The sequence below is a fragment of the Macrotis lagotis genome, chromosome 7, assembly GCF_037893015.1.
Source record: "Macrotis lagotis isolate mMagLag1 chromosome 7, bilby.v1.9.chrom.fasta, whole genome shotgun sequence".
Classification (NCBI taxonomy): domain Eukaryota; kingdom Metazoa; phylum Chordata; class Mammalia; order Peramelemorphia; family Peramelidae; genus Macrotis; species Macrotis lagotis.
The window spans coordinates 21,363,111-21,380,832 of record NC_133664.1 but is presented as its reverse complement, the minus strand read 5'-3'; the positions used below and the strand labels follow the sequence as shown (position 1 = coordinate 21,380,832).

At 45.8% G+C, this 17,722-nt stretch overlaps 1 protein-coding gene across 1 annotated transcript in view; it reads right to left on the bottom strand.

Annotated features, from left to right (window-relative positions):
* The window catches only part of TRIM71 (tripartite motif containing 71), a 78,760-nt gene that overhangs the window by 52,550 nt on the left and 8,488 nt on the right, over positions 1-17,722 (bottom strand). The gene's annotated exons all lie outside the window — the stretch shown is intronic.

Genomic DNA, 17,722 nt, shown 5'->3' with positions numbered 1-17,722 from the left:
AGGCCAGGGGGGCTCCCAAAGGGATCTCGGGAACCTGGATATTTTACAACTCACTGCTGCCCAGACTCTTTAATGTTCACCATACTTCCCAAACAGGGGTTAGGAGCGACCCCCACCCCCCAGAAAGATGGGAGAACAATCACACGGCCCCACAAAGGATTCTGGGGCCGAATCCATCCAAGTCAACAATGCAGCTCAGCATTCTTCTGCATGCTTGCACCGGGTTTGCTCCGGAGCCCGGAGGAGCCAAGCTCTACAGATGAGGGGATTTTCACAATCCTTCATTTCCCACTTGGAGACAAGAGAGCTCTCTCCGGCTTCCCCAGATGCAAGCATGAAATCGTCCCCAGTCGCAGCCCAACTTTCAGGGTGTGCGGAGCAGGAATGCCTCATTTCTCCCCCTTCTTTGGGGCTTTTATTAGTAAAGTGGAAATCCCTCCTGAAACTCCGGCCCGAGCAACAATGGCCCCTTTTGGTCCAGGAGGCAGGAGAGGCGGAAAAAAAACCTGATCCCCCGCGATCCCCTGACATCTGCCCCCGGGCCCAGCGGGGCTCGGCCACCCATTTGAATGCTTTTAGAATGCAAGAAGGTCCCGCAGCCATTCTCTTCCCAGGGGCGGCCAACTTCCCAGCCCCCCCAGCCGAGATCTGAGGCCGAAGGGCCAGGCCGGGCTCCCCAGCCCCCGCCCCCCAGGGCTAACAAAGGCCTCGGAGGTGAGGGGAGACCAGAAAGGAGGGCCGGGGGAGGGGAGGCGACTGTCCATCACGAGCCCCCCTCCCGGCCTGCTGGGGAAGCCAATCCCGCCCCTGCCTCTGCTCCACCCGGGCCTCTTGGGTGCCCGGCGGGCCGGACCCTGCCGGACCCCGCGGGCTGGGCCGGCCGGCTCGGTGGGGGAGGGGAGGTCACATGCTTCAGGTGTTCAGTTACCGCCGGCGTTTCCTTGTAAACAAAGCTCGGGCCTTCTGGGGGGGGATGAGCCCCAACTCCAGGCACCTCGGGCTGCTCTACCCAACAGACCTGCCCCCCAGTCTGAGGGGCCCCGGGGCGCCGAGGGGCCCCCAGCGGCCCGGCCCGGCCATCCGCCCTTATTTGTGGGGCAGATAGACTCGCCAGGGCCCTCCCCTCCCGGCCCGGGGTGCTGCGGGGCCGGCCATGCAACATGGGGCCGGGGGCTCTGCAGTGGGGCGGCGCCGGGCAGAAAGGGGGCTCCGTTCTCCTGGCCGGGCCCCTCCAGGGAAGGCATTCACTCCACCCGACAAGCCCGGGGGGCCAGGTCTGGGGGTGCCGGCCCAGAGCCCCCCCCAGGCAGCACTCAGGGAATTTATCCGGACCCACAGGCCGGGGGCCCCGGGGCCAGGCGCCCCCTTGGGCCCGCTTGGTGGGGGGCCGGGGCCGCAGTCGGGCTGCGGCCTCTGATTTATCTCCATCAGCCGGGGTCAGGAAGCATTTCATATTGGCTCGGAAGCCGCCCCAAGTCTGCGTGATTGATTTAGCGGCGCTGCCGGCTGGGGCCGGGGCCTCCGAGGCTCCCTGGGCCGACTTCCCAGCGGAGGCCGCCTGCGCACCAAGGACTAGGGCCGAAGGAGCACCCAGGTAAAGGTGTCCCCCCAGGGAAACTCTCCCGGCTTTGGTCGAGGAGAGAGCCCTTCCTCCCCTTCTGCTCCCAGAACCAGCGTGTCACTTGGGTCAATTCATTCCTTCAAAAAGGTCCTGAGATGAAAGGATTTGCATAATCAGCCAGCTAATCCTCTGGTGTGGGGGTTCCAAGCCACTAAGCACCCTTCACTGGACCAACAATCATCCACCTCTTCTAGAGATGGTACTCATTGTTATTTCTATCTGATCATCTCAATGGGATTTGGGCTTTGAGCCGGTGAGGCCAGAGCATCCCCGAGTGCAAGAGAAGTGGTCTCCACATCTGAGAGAGACTGGCCAACAACACTGGCCAGAGGAGTCTGGGGAAATTTTGTCAACATTCATCACAACATATTTAATGTTATCCTTGCAGTGAAATACTGTGACCAGCTGCTTTGAATGCTGAGATACTGAACAGTTCAGATTTTATTATCTTTCCTGGATTTGTCCACATGTGATTGTGCAAGACTTAGTCCCAACAGTGGAGTATTTCTTGAGGTTTGATATCATGTTTGTGATGGTGAAGTATTTAATTCTTTTTCTTAGGTTTTTTTGAAGTATTTAATTCTAAATAAAAATTTCTACACACACACACACACACACACACACACACGGATAGAAGGAAGGGCCTGGATCCTGAATCTATCATTTACCCAGTAGTATCACCAAAGGAGAAGGAACCTGAGAAAACAACATAATGATGATAATGGGGGGGGGGGCAGAGAGAGATCATTCAGAGTGCTCACATCAGACCCAAGAAATAAAATACAAACTCATGTTCCTAAGCTAAATATCGTCTACTTTATGTTTGATTAGTTTCCTAACCTGTCTAAAATATTCACTCTAGTCCACTTTCTCCAAAGCACTCTAAAACACAAAATGGATGAAATAATTTTAAATTCCTTTTCTTTGCCCCCTCTAATCCTGAGTCTTTTATTAACAATCTTTCAGCATCATTTGGTCAAATCACTTCTTTCTCCCAGCATCTGAGGTCCTCCCAATCTGGATAATTCTACCTACCTTTCGCTGCTTTCTCTCCTATTCTCTTCCACATTATCAACTCAATTCATAACACAATGTTATTGAACCCAAAAAGAATCCTTGTTTTCAAGATTACATTATATTGGAATGACACGAGAGACTCCTGACAACCAACCATACTAATCCGCAAACTCACCCAGTCCTCTCCCAACTTCCTATCTTTGCAGTCTTCCCCCCCCCCAGGGGTGAATTCATCCTCAATCCAACTCAAATAAATATTACATTCTCCATCACTTCCACAATCATCACCAATAAGTAACATTCATTATCCCCCACCCATGGGCTGCAAGAAATATTGGGGAACCTAAACAAGGCCCAGAAATGGTCTCTCATGAAGTTCACAATCCAAGGGGGGGGGGGGGGGTCGGGGGGAAGATGTCACCCAAGCATCTAGATACAGCCAAAGATACAAGTGGGAGCAAGTGAGAGAAAATCTCAGGTGGAAACACTTCCCACACCTCTCATGTTCAGACCTGTGGAGGTTTTAAATATTCTTGCTATTTGTGTCCCATTGCATAAATGAGACGGACTGGGGGGGGGGGGAGCGGGGGGGGGGGGCGCAACATAGTCTTTGGGTCAGAGACACTGGCTCCCTGTCTGAAGTCTATGTCCTTCTGGGCCAAGTCCCAGTCTCCAAGTCTGCAAAATGAGGGCGGTGGCTGCTGCGCTGCCTTCCCAGCTGTAGAGCTCTACATTCTAGGAACATTATCTAAACTCCACTCCCTGAGCCTGGTACTAGATGTTTGCAGAATTCCCGTAGGTGGCAGTTTTCAAAGACCATTTCTTTGCTCTTAAACTACAACCAGGAGAGGTGGGCATTTGGAAGGATGGCACCTTCCCCATTATATAAAAGAAATGGAGGTCCAGAGGCTGGGGGGGGGGGCAGTACAGAGAAAGGTGCTTCTAGCCTTCTCTGGGCAACCTACCTCTTTCTCTATTCCTTGCATTGGGGAAAATAGACTGAAACTTTAGCCAGTGGCTTTGGAAAAAACTTTGGCACAAGACCAATTCAACTTTAACCCAAAGGCTTCAGGTTTTCACCTCCCAGAGTCTGCCCTGCTCTCCCCCCTCCTCCTCAGAAAGTGTGTATGTGTGAAATGGGGCTCTGCCTCTTTGCCTCCCTCTTTCCTTTCTGTCCTCTGTTTCTTTCTCTCCCCCACACAAATGTAGTTTACGGCAGAATGGGAAATTTATTCGAAGCCAGGCTGTTAGTACAAGTCGTCCACCCCCCCCCTTGGCCAGCTACCCAGAGTGGGCAGAAGGAAGGAGAGGCTGACACTGTTTCTCCAGGAGTCCTTGGGGTTCACCATCTCCATTATAAAATTCCTGAGCACTTCCAAAAAGAAGCAATCCACTTCCCCAAGTGGCACCAGCTCATTATTTAAAGGTGGGCAGCCATAATCCTCCAAGTCACTTCTGGCTTTGTCCCTTAGAGAAGGGTTTCTGGGGGCTATTCAGTCCCCAGCCACTTGAAGGGCCCTCTGCCAACCAGCCAGTCCTCTGGATGAAAACAAACACTGGAGATTGCCTCCCCACTGTAAGGAGGGGGGGGGGCTCCAGGAAGAGGACCCAGCTATGGGGGGAAATTTAGGAGGACTGCCAGCCCCCCCCACTCCCCAATTGTCACCTGTGATGTTACCTGTCCCTTGTTTTTTTCCCCCATCCCACACCCCCAGTGGTAAAGGCTCTTCAGCAAGGGGATTCTGAACAGCCTAAAGAGCCCCACTTTAATAGCTCCCAAATGAACTTGGGACATCCCGGAGAACAGATAACTAAAAAGTCCACCCCACGCAGCTAGGCTTCATTTAAATAAGCCCATCTGCAGGGAATCTTGCCTTTTTATGAGGGCCTGTCAAACAATTAAAGGGACTTTTACCATTCTAGATCACCCCTGGATGGATGGTCATAGACCTTTGAAGCTCCCAAGCCATTGTGAACAGATAGGAAATGGGGTATAATAAATGGAGGCTGAGATAGGTGAGTTAGAACACATGCATTCTCCCCTTGGGTCTCTCACATGCCCCAGCCCCTAAAGATCAGAAGCTTCCCCCAAACAGGAGTCCTCAGGCACCCTTACACCAAATGAATTAAATCAGGATTAGCATTAACCAGGAGGATTCTAGATTCATTAAGATTCTTCAATTGGGATGCAAACTCAGATCCTATTCCCGGCTTAATCCCAATCTACTACTATCTAGGAAACGAAAATAATTTGTTTTCAGTCGGAAAAAACTGAAATTTAAAAATTTTCCATCCAAAATTCTCAAGTGGAAAGTTCAGTTAAAATTTCAGATGTGGTTTAATCTGCTTAAAGGACTGAGACCTCAGTTCACAAATGCTATTTTTTTTTTAATAAAAACTTTTAGGATGAAAATTAAGTATTTTTACTGCAGCAAGATGGGGGCAGGAATCCTCACACAAAGGGCTGGTACTCAAAGTACACTTGCCCCCTCCCCTGCCCCCAGGCCTGGAGGCACAACCCTCCCCCTTCCCCCCATCTTAACCAGATAGTTGGTTTTCTAGGATTTGCTTGTTTTAATTAAAAAAACCTAATTTTTACTATTGGGTCAATTTTTCATGGTTCTACTTAACATATTTCCATTTTGTTCAGCCCAGCCCCACAAAATATCTCACTCTTCAGATTTCCAATGATTAAAGGGTAGCAGAGCCTAGCATGAAATTCTGGGAAACAGCCTAAGTGTGGCCACCCAGTCTCCCAGGCCAAGGTCTGCTCAAATTAGTAATTTGACTGAGATTAAGCTGCCTGCCCCTAACACCTCATGGTTATTTCAATCATTCCCTGGGAAAAATAATCAGTAACAATGTCTAATTATAATGGTCAAGTTCTGATCTAAGAAAAAGGGGAATTGACACAGATGCAATGAGAGAAAGGCAACCTTTGTGGGTCCAGTGGGTACACTGGTTTTTTTCACTCCTTTGTTACCAAAGATGGGTGAATCCATGGAGGAAGGAAGACAAAAGTACTCAGAAACGAAGGAGATGTGCCCTAACACCTCATGGTTAATTCAAATCATTCCCTAATTATAATGGTTATGGTTTGATTTAGGAAAAAAAAAGGAAGTGAGCATACACCTCATCCCCCTATTTACAGAGGAAAATTCGACAGATAAAATGAGATGAAGGCAATGCTTGTGATCTAATTGGTACAGTTTTTATTTTCACTCCTTTGTTACCAAAGATGGGTGAATCCATGGAGGAAGGCAAAAGGACTCGAAAACGAAGGAGGTAGATGTACCCTAACACCTCATGGTTATTTCAGTCATTCCCTAGGAAAAATGACCAGGAACACTGTCTAATTATAAGGGTCAAGATTAGATCTAGGAAAAAAGAGGGGAATGTGGATGCACACCTCATTTCCCTTCTTTACAGAGAACTGGACAATAGATACAGAGAGATGAAGTCAATCCTTGTGGGTCCAGTTGGTACACTGGTTTTTTCACTCCTTTGTTACCAAAGATGGGTGAATCCCTGGAGGAAGGAAGACGAGGCACTAAGAAACAAAGGAGATGTAACCGCCAAAAAGGCATCCATGAAAAATAAACACAAAATAACACTGGACAAACCTCCGAGGACATGGGCCCATTTTTTTTTTTTTTGTATCTTTCTCTGTATCTCCAAAACTTAGAAGACAGATTGCTGACTAACTTCAAGTCTAACAAATCTCTAATGAGAATCTAGGAAAGACAAGGAAACTACAAGAAACCGATGTTCTCTCAAAAGGTGCAGAGTTCGTGGCTTCTTTTTAAAAATTCGATTTCTGTTCTTCTCTTTCTTGTTTTTAACATCATGTTACTTTCCAATCTCCCTATCTAGAAGGTCCTCCTGGGCAATGAAGATTTTTAAAAGGCAATTCAGAACAGATCCTCTGATCTCCTATGCTGTGTCCTGCACCCCTAGCTAGTCCTTGCCACCCCCTGAAGTCCCCACAGGGTAACTCAGTAGTTATCATTTGTATTCTAATTTCCCTTTCCCTGGGTTTTTTTCATTTCCATCACAGCTATGCTGGGGGCACTTTGCCTAAGTTCCTAAGTCTTTCTGTATTTGCTGATTTTGTAGAGAAGGAACAGACCGACCCTCGATACTTCTGGGACCGGCCTCTCGGAGCCCTGCCTCGGTTCTCTTTCCCTCTCCATGGGAATCAGAAGTCATCGTGAGCCACATTACATTTCAACAACTATCAAGATTCACTTGTACATTTGTTGCATAACCAAGTCAAGATGCCAAGAAGAATATGATGAAATTCAGGATTGTTGTGACACGTCTGACAACCACACACATTAACCACTGCCCCCACTATTAGGAGAGCAGGACAAATCCCAACATAACCAGAGCTGCTTCCCAAAGAAGCAAAACACCTTTACAGGAAATATAAACAGGAAAAAAAAAAAACCCCAAATCCCCCAAGACCAAAACCTCAGTCCATTGAGTCAGGACGCCCATCCTTTAGGAGAGCGGCTATTAAGCCTGTGGGTTGAGCCTGAGGATCCCCTCGGATTCCTGCCCTTCCTCCCCTTCCCGCCCCACCAGGATTACTGGTCAGAGCTGCTCAGGAAGGGAGGCCCGGTCAGCCCAGCCTCCCCTGGGCTCTCAGCAAAAGAGTCTTTGTTGAAGGAATCTTGGGGGAATTCAGTCCCCAAAGAACTATCAGCCATTCTCTGATTCTGCCAAAACTGAAAAACAACCCCCCCAACATACACCCAACAAATAAAATCCCCCCTCCCCCCAGTTTCAAATGGAATCTTACCTCCTACCACATCATTTAGAAATCAACAGTCAAAGCAGAATGCAACAAAGGGTTGGGGGCAGGGGTCCCTCCCAGCCTTTTCTTCCATCCTCCCCCATTCAAGGAAGCCTCTCTGCCAGTAATTATCTTCTTTATACTTAGGATCATGGCTGGAGAGTTGGCCTGGATCTCAGAGGCAATCTAGGCCAATCCTCTCATTTTACAGGGGAGGAAACTGAGGCCCGAGGATGCAGAATGGACACAAGCGGTAAACAGCAGTGCCAGAATGCCAACCAACCCAGGGTCTTTTTGACTACTTCAAAGGGCAAAAGGAAGGAGTTCCTGTTGCCCAGACCAGAGAAGACCTCCCAGGATGCAGACTGCTCCCCTATATAGCTTATTTCCCCTTTTTTTTATCCATTGGTTGGCTGCCCTCCAAGGTCCCAGTGGTGGCAATGGCAACCATCTAGAAGGGGGTTCAAATGTTGCACCAACAGCCCCCAGTCCCACCCTGAGATCCCAGTGACTCCCCCAACCCTGGCCACAGGCCAGTCTCTCCCAGGCCACTGCCTGGCTCTGAGTTTTCCCTCTGAGATAAGTCTCATAGGAAACTAAAAATAAACAGCCCTGCCCCTGAAGGTGCCACGGCCATCCAGTCTGATCCAGTCCGCCCTTCAAATATCACAGAAGCCCCTTCCAACCCCCAGCCATTTGGTCGCTATTTGAGGAAGGGAAACCAAGCAACTCACTGAGTGCGACTGTTCCAGGGTGCTAGTTCTGCTACCAGCCCTTCACCTCCCCATCTCGTTTAACAGAGGAGATTCCAACCACCCCCCACCTCCCCACTCCAGCTAGAGGTAAACTAATTCAGAGAGGGATACTTACGGACTTTAGGAGGAGGAGACAGGGCCTAACCTCCCTTATCTCATCAGATTCCAGAAAGGAAAATGCTCCCAGTTTACAGAGGATAAAACAGAGGCTTGAATTTGGAATGACTTATCCAAGGTCACATAGGTTATTTACTCATCTGAGGATGAATTCAAACCCAGGTCTTCTCTATTCCTGGTCTATTATTCTAGCCAAAACCAAATTTCGTGGGGGTCACAGATTTATGCGGCCTTAAAGATCCCTACTGTCCAAGCCCAACATTTCAGAAAGCACTGGAACATTTGGATATTTCCAACTACAAATAAGACTATTTCTTGAGAAGAACGTATTTAAAACCATCATTACAAGTAATTCTACAAAATATCTATTTCTTGGATTCCTGCTCTCTTCCATGATGTATTGTTTAAAGGTCTCACTGACCAGTTTTCCTTTTTTCTTCCACCATCTGCGCCCCCCCAAAGGTCCTCTATTGTACAAAAATAGCCATATTAATTTTTTATATATTTAGAAATAAAACCAAGTTCCCCATAAATTCTCCAGCCTCAGAGACACCCCCTCCTCCTAGACACTTGCTCTCCCAACACTGGGCATCCCTGACTTCCCCCTCTCCCCAAGTCTGGTACTGTCTCCTCCTCACCTCCATCTTATGGTTCCCCGACTTCTTTCCAATGTCAGATAAAATCTCATCTTCTCAGGAAGCTTTTCCCAAGCTCCTTTAATGTTTATACCTTCCTTCTGTGGATTATCTCCAATTTCTTCTGCACTGAGTAGGCACTTAATGTTTACTGTCAAATTCATTCAACTTGATATGTGGGGAAAATGTTTATTTTATTTGATCTTTTATTAATTTTTTAAAAGGCCTTAAAAAAGATAATCAAGTCAAACAAATCTGCTGTATCAGGATCAAGTCAGAAAACATATTTCTCCTTCTACACGGAAGATGCCATTTCAAGAGGTAAGAGGCATGAGCTCCAGAGCTAAGGGAGCTCATGGAAGAGTTGTTAGACCTTGCCAAGTTGTTTTGTTCAGGAGACCGACCCCAGATAAACCTTTCTCCTGGTTCTGCACTCTCCACTCTGCATCAGTTCATCCAAGTCTTCCCAGGGGGCTCCTAAATCCATCCTGCCCATCACATCTCACTGTGCAATCTCATTTTATGATATTCATTTCCCACTGTTTACAGCTAACCCCCAACTCAAGGGCACCACCCAAGTGATTTCCAGTTCTTAAAGTGATGCCTTCAATATTTCTGTACATCTGGGTCCTTTCCCCTGTCCTGGATCTCTTTAGTGCATCTATCTAGGAGGGTATTTCAGAATCAAAGAGTATACACAATTTAGCAAGTCATTTTACATGAGGAAAACTGAGTTCCCAAATAATTATTTTGCCCAAGGTCTCCCCAGTAGTAAGTGGAGAGATAGTACTGAAAACCCAAGTTTTGATTCCCACATCTAAGGTTCTCCTTGTCACTCTAAGGATGCCTCCTCTTTACTTCCATCCATTCCTCTACCTTTAGACAAATATTATGAGGGTGTCTGGGGGGGGGGGGGGGATGGTGGTGGAGAGACTGGTGAAAGGGGTTGGAGGCAAAACCCCCACCAAGAAAAGCAGCCAAAGTGTGAGGGGGAGGAGACAACTAGAGATCCTCCAGGTTGGTAGATGAAGGGTCAAGATTATACATTATATATACAACATATAAAACAAATGGAGAGGATGCTCATGAAGCTGGAGAATTTCTATCACCTAGAATTAATCATGCACTTATTCTTTATATAGAGACAGAATGGCTATTTAGTGAGAGCAAATCTACAAGAAAAGTCATTTTAAAAAAAAATTAGAATTTTGAAAATATCCAAATAATAAGTCAGGTTAAATCTGGACACTGGATAATCAATCCTTTTTATCAAACATTAACTAGATTCTCCAATTCAAATCTGACTTCAGACATTTACTAGTCATGTGACCCTGGGCAAGTCACTTTATCTTGTCTCAGTTTTTTCACCTGTAAATTGTGTTGGCACTTTTGTCAAGAAAATCCCAAGTTGGGTCAGACCCAACTAAAAAGCAACTGAACAAAAAACAAGCCTCCCCAGCCCCATCTCTCCTTTCTTCCAATGGAGCAAAAGGAAATGTGATGCTGGAAGTCACTGGGATCTCACCACCACCACTCTGTATCTCAGGCCAGAATCTTAACCATCTTTTACATTCTATAAATACAATGTGTTAAACGAAAAAGGCACCTTCCAAGTGTTTCTTCCCCAAAGTATCATTTTCCTTTAGTAATTCATCCTATCCTTGTCTGTCCTAATTTATTTCACACTAATTTTTGGTCCCATTTCCTATTGTTTGGCTACATGGTGAGCTTGGGGTTAGCAACTCAACACACACTCAGTGACAATTCTCCTCCCCCATTTATTAAACACCTACTTTATCCCCTGGATAAGGCCCTAGGGATACAGATCCTAAGCCCCCAAAGCTTCAGACTGAATATTTAAGTAGCATCCCCTCTGACTCAGATACTGGTATTCAGAGACAAAAATACAACACAATCTTAGCCTTCAAGGATCCAGAAAACTAAGGGCATTTGGATATGATAGGTGCCCAAGGAGAGACACAAGAGGGACCTGGGAAAATCTGAAGAAAATGCTCTCTTGTCTTTTGTCAGGAAGACATCCTGGGGACAGGTGCCAACCGTCAAGCAACAAGCATTTATTAATCACCTATGATATTCCCTTACTGGTGCTACAAGCTGAGGAGACAAAGCAAGACCTGAACAAGAACAAGGATACAGGCATGAACATGGACACATGAACATATGCATACATACACATCCAGACAGATAAATGAAGAGACACACATGGACATACACAAACCTGGAGAACACAGAGACACATACACACCTGAGGGTGCACACACACAAAGAAACACAGGGTTCCTATCCTCATGGAGCTAATAAGGGAGGAAACATGCAAACAACTACGTGCCAACAGACACATACAAGATGAGCCCCAGCACATAGTGGGAGGAGTAAGGAGACGCCACCCAATATGATGAATGCAGGGCCTAGAAAGTGAGATTGGGCTGGAACCTTTCAAAGGAAGCATGAAGGGCCTTCAAAGCCAGGTGAAGTCAATGACAGGGAGCCAGGGACCAGGCTGGGGGACAAGAGTCTTTATGAAGCCCCCACTCTGCTCCAGGCCTGGTTGCTTTGAGCTTTCTGCAAATATTATCATATTGGATCCTCACAACGACCCTGGGAGATAGGTTACAGTTGGGAAAAAATGAAGTGGAGTCAAGTGACTTGCTCAGGGTCTCAGCTTTGGAAGTGTCTGTAGCCAAATTTGAACTCAAGTCTTCCTGTCTCTGAGGCACCAGCTGTTGTGAGGATTGATCAGCAATCCAAAACCAGCCCCAAATTAGCTCTAGATCAGCCAGAGGGCCCTATTGCCATGGACAAGTCAGAGCAATGGGCATCACTAGTCTTAGGCAATGTGTTTCTTGAAATATTTGGGGGTACTGCTCTGGGGAGTGTCTGCCTGGTCATGTGGGGGAGAGAGGCAGGGTATGGCCTAGATTAGACCCACAAGACAGTAAAGAAGGTCAACTAATTATTCTCGAGTCAAGCAATCAATAAACTTGCCTTAAGTATCTACTGTCCACACTCCTTTAGTATTTTTTTAAGATCTCTTTTTTAAAAATGACACATCAGATTTCAGCTTCTCCTAGGTTTACACTCTTATTCCAAATGACTAGTGAGTTTTGGTGGAAAGGGGTTAATTCTATTCCTAACCAACTCAATCACTCAGTTTCCTCAATGGTAAAATGGGGATAAAGTGTACCTACCCCACAGAGCTCCTTAAGGCTCATATGAGAAATTGTCCCAATCCTTCCACAGCAAGGGTTAGGGAACTGGCTCTGGGATCAGAACGATACCAGAAATACCCAATAACAACTGAGAAATCTCAAGAGCGGGTTAGAGCATGGGTGACCTAAGGATCCTCAGAGGTCACCAACAAATGAATTACAAAGCAATTTGTACTGCACTTTATTTTACTAATAAAAATCATATCACAGAAGTTAGAAGACTTTAGAGATCATCCATTCAAATACAGCCTTTCAAAACTTAATAGCTAGACAAGTCACATGACTTTGCCTCAGTGTCCTCATCTGTAAAATCAGCTGGAGAAGGAAATGGCACACCACTCCTGGATCTCCTTCCTTACCCCATGAGTTACAGCATTCTGGTGTCTCCCTCTACTTGCCCGCTTCAAACCTCTAAGACTCACCTTCTTGCTCTTTGATAAAATGGGGGGACTAGCTTTGGCTGTGGGGCACCACCAAGGAGTCCCAACAGAGCCCCAGAGTTTGGGGGCATTTTCAGCTTTAGCACCTTCAGAAGTTACAAGTCCTATACACTTTGAAAAAACAAGTGACCAAGTTTTAAAATATTGAGAGTAAGGGCCTCACAAAAGTAGAAGAGATTAAGAGGAGGGAGTTTCTTTTTAAAATTTCAACTACCATCTTCTGTTCTACAGACAGCATATGTAAAGTCTGCAGTAGGCAGTTAATAAGAGCCTCTTCCCTTCCCTGTCCCCTCCCCCTTCACTTTTATCAACTGCAGCTCAGCAAAAAGACAGTCTGTGAATTTAGCTTCAAGCTGGATCCTCCAAAGAATAAGGAGCATTGATCCATCTGTGACAGTGTTAATGATGTGATCCCAATAAAAAAGCTAAATGGGGAGGAACGGGTGAGCAAGATGGTCATGTGGAAAGGTGGGGGGCCCTCTACCATCCCTCCAGTCTGAGAGTCATCCAGGAACGGCTACACATAAGACAGTAGATTCAGTTTTGTTAAAAGTGAAAACTGATCATTCAGCATTCATCCAAGTAACTAAGTATCACATACATTTGAATAACTTGCAAATAATTTTTTAGCAGTTTGTATACCCTCTGAATTCATTTAAAGCTTCAAACTGTACAAAGATGAGGAGGCTGAGCTTTATAATAGAATATTTGTAGTCACAACTTAAATCTAACAGACATTTCATCAAATCATCGATCTTTTTTTTTAAGGTTTTTTTTGCAAGGCAATGGGGTTAAGTGGCTTGCCCAAGGCCACACAGCTAGGTAATTATTAAGTATCTAAGGCCAAATATGAATTCAGGTACTCCTGACTCCAGGGCCGGTGCTCTATCCACTGCACCACCTAGCTGCCCTCAGATCATCAATCTGATCATTCCCATTTCACAGGTAAGAAAAATTGAGGTGGTGAGAAAAATGGGAGACATCCAATCTAGTCCTCTCCTCACTCTACATCTCCTTCCCTGCCCCAGAAACCTTAGTACTAAGTAATGCCAAAGGAAGAACATGAAACATAAACAATCTATGCATATTGCCTCCCCCACAGATTATACCCACATAGACATGGATGATCAAAGGGAAAAACAGGGTACAGAAGGCAGGAACTAGTCAATCAGTCATTTCTGTAAGTAAACACAATTTTTCAGTCTAGGAGCCAATTTTTTTGTTTCTATTTTCAAAAAGTAAAGATTGTTGACATAGTTTGTTTTTTACATTACACAGGTTCCCAAATTCAACCCAGTAAAGCAAAAGTTAACTCCTCCTCACCCACCTCTATTTAAAAAAAAAATTAACAGAAATCTAATATTGTTTGTTCTTCACTTTCAAATCAGACCAAGACATCAAGGAGGTGATGCCAGACCCAAGGTCACACAGCTAATCTGAGTCAAGTGTCTGAGGCTGGATTTGAACTCCAGTCCTTATGGCTCCAAAGCTAGTGCTCGATCCACTGCACCCTCCTTCCACTACAATAACGCAAAACAAATTTTGGGTCATACATGGCTAGGTCAAAGGGCACACTGTTTATGCATTATTTCAAATGGTCAGAAGTCTATTCATGATTCTGCATATAGAAGGATGAGCAATTCTGGTCACACACCTATTAAGGGCCATCTGAATGCAATGCTGCCTCCCATCCATTAACCAATGCAACCAAGTCACATTGAGAGACACGTACATTTAAACAAATCAGAACACTGTAACCAAAATAAAAGCAACCACATCCTACGCAAACTACTTTCCTAGAAAGTTACGGATTTTGTAAATATATACATTTTAGTTTAATTGGTGTTTTGGAAAGAATGTAGGATCTGGGAATGAACCAAGACCTGATCCTGCCTCTGACACAAGGCCAACGGTGCACTATTTTGCAATTCAAATGGCTTCTCTGGGCCTTGGTTTTCCTTATCTATAAAATGGAGGGTTTTAACACCCACATAACCTATGACACAGAGAAAAACCAGATGACATCCCTCAAAAGACAAAAGGTGAGTTTAGTTTTCTTTTCATAGCCCTAAAATCTAAATAAAGTTTATTTGATTGACATTATCGCTGGGTCCTACTTTCTGAATAGGAAGAAGACCTTTTTAATGATCAGATGAAAGAGCATTGTGGGAGGAGGGGCAACTAAGTGTCCAAATGGACAGAGCACCAGCCCTGGAGTCAGGAGGACCTGAGTTCAAATCTGACCTCTCAGACACTTAATTGCCTAGCTGTGTGGCCTCGGGCAAGTCACTTAACTCCATTTGCCTTGCAAAAACTAAAAAAAAAAAGAAAAGAAAGAGCATGGGGGAAGGGGGAGGGCCCTCAATTCACTATTTGGACAAGGGAGCCTATTAGGAGTGTGATCACAAGTCTCCTTCCATTAACCACAAGCAATCCCAGCTGCTGGCAGTTAATTTTCTTTTCCAAAAAGCATTTCTTCTCTTCTTTCCACCTCTCCCCCACTTAAAAATAAAAAGCAAAATCTTGAAACAAATATGTAGAATCAAGGGAAACTGATTCCAACATCAAAGGCTGTGTTCAGAACTGTCCATCTCATTCAGCACCCTAAGTCCACCACCTTCCCTGGCAGGTAAGGGGTGGCAGACTTCTTCAGAGATCTGATGCTCTAGTCAGAGATCTTATGTCCTTCACAGCTGCTGTTCTGGTTCTGTTCATCTCACTCTATTATCAGGTGATGTCAGTCTCCCCAAGTTTCTCTGAAAACCATCCCTTTCCTAACTTCTTTGGCACAAATAGTATTTCTACCATATTCCTTTACAATAAACCATCATTTATACAGCCAGCCTCCTATTGATGAGCATGCCCTTCGAGGCCAAATCTTTGACACAATGAGAACAGAAGTCTTAATAGGTTGGTTCTGGGGGTGGGGTGGGGGTGTAAATGGTAGACACAGCTCTATGGCTTTGGGGACATTCTCCCAAATCCCAGCAAATTATTCTCCACTCCCAAATAAATCCAGTACTGATTGATTAAATATAATTGGCTACATTGGCAAATGGTTTCTCTTCCCTTTCTGGAAAGATTTATTTTCTGAGAATGTTTACTTACTCCAACAATCAATTTGAATACTAAGCTGTAAGTAGGTTTCTTACCTGCCTAGCTGAAAATGACCCCCCCCCCCCCAATACCAGTCACTCCTATTTGAAATCCCTAGAAGTCCTCCTCCTCAAGGAAGATCTGGCTGCAGGGAAATTCGATCATACATAATAGCAATGGCAAAAGTTTCTGGGGGGAGGAGAAGAGGAAGAGAAGGAAAGAACAGAGGGGGAAGCGTTCCTGGCCCAAACCCCAAGACTGGGATGTTGGGATGTTGAGGCCTGAGTCTTTCTCAAGTGCAGGGTAACAGGCTAGCCTGGATGTGAATCCTGACTCCTGATTATCAGTGATATGATACTGGCTAAGTCCCTGGGCGCCTCAGTTTCCTCAATTGCAAAAACTAAAAGATTAGCCTGGATGGTTTCTCAGCTCTGGTTCTTGGATCATAGCAACCTTCAGATGCCATCTCTGAAATGTGAGCAGCTAAGGCCAGCTAAGAGCATGTCTTTCTTCTCTCCTCTGCCATACACAAAGGCCTGCCTTCTGAATTCCAAGGCTAGGTCTGGGACTCTATCTTCCCAAGGAAGGCTCACATTTCTCCAGGGCTTTTCAGGTTTACAAAGGGCTTTCCTCACCAGCACCCTGTGGGGGAGGTCGATTCCTAACCCTGTCCCCATTTCCCAGATAAAGGAACACTAGAATTTAAGTGACTACTCCAGGGTCACACAGCTAAGTGCCCAAGGCAGGATCTGACCCCCATCCCCATTTTGTTACTCCTAGTCCATCCTCACAACACGCAGACTGCAAGTCACAGAGATCCAAGGGCTATGGACACTATCAAAGACCTGAAACCCAGAAGGTACTGGAGAAATTCCAGTTCTGCTCATCAAGGTGTTACACACTGACCCAATACTGCCAATACACCCCATCTGAATATGAGCTCGAGAAGGGCAAGACCCTTCTTTGTATGGCCACGGTAGGAGCTGGTACACGGTCAACAGAACTTCATAAATGTTTGCTGTCTTGCCTTCAATCTCTGGCCTGGAACTTTAAGGTTATTGCATTTATGGTTATCTGCATTTTACAAAGGAGAAAAATGAGGCAAGAGAAGGCATCCCTGGCCCAAGGTCACACAGAAAGTAAATAATGGAGCCAGGCATGAATAGAAACTAGGCAGGCAACCTTTGGGGAGTGTATGTGAGGGACCAACCGCCCCCACCCCCATCCCAGATTTTAGAAAAATCCTTCAGATTACCCACATGACCAGGATTTTGTCACTAAGCCCCATGGGTTGGAAACCAACCATTGTCTTGGATGCTTCGGGCCTCCAAACAGATGCAGCCATGCTCAGAATAATGGAACTTTCAAGCTACTGGGACTTTAGAGACCAGCTGTTCCATACTGCTCATGTTACAGATGGAGAAAATGAAGGCCAGAGGGCCAGAAGCGAGAATCTACCCTAAGGTGAGGACAGCTGCCAGGGCCCACAACAGGGTCTGGCCACATCTCTGAGCTCCCGATTCCTCTCCTAGCCTAGGGATCTCTGGACCACCCAGAGATGCCTTACCCAAGGCAGATCCCAGCTCCAATACCAGGTGAGTCAGCTGGGGTGGGGAGAGAAACCAAATCATTTATGGGAATTACTAGAAAAAGACTTCTTTTCCACCCAGGTTCCGGGAGATGATTTTGTGAAAAGGTAAGACTGATCTAACCCTCAACCAAAAAAATAAATAAATAATCCAATTTTAGTTAAAATGACTGAAGACAAATATCATTAAATTAGAAAAACCAGTTAATAATACAGTGTTCAATGGTTAGAGAATCAGTTTGGCGGAAAAGTAAGGGTACAGGACGAGAGCCAGGTGAGACATGTTTACCTGGACCTCTGTCTTCTCAGCTGACCAGTACATGAAAACCCTGAGAAGGAAGAGACAGACAAATTCAATCCAACATGCAGGATGGAAAAGCCACTCTGGCAGCATTTTAGTTATACAAAGTAGAATATAGTCCAAG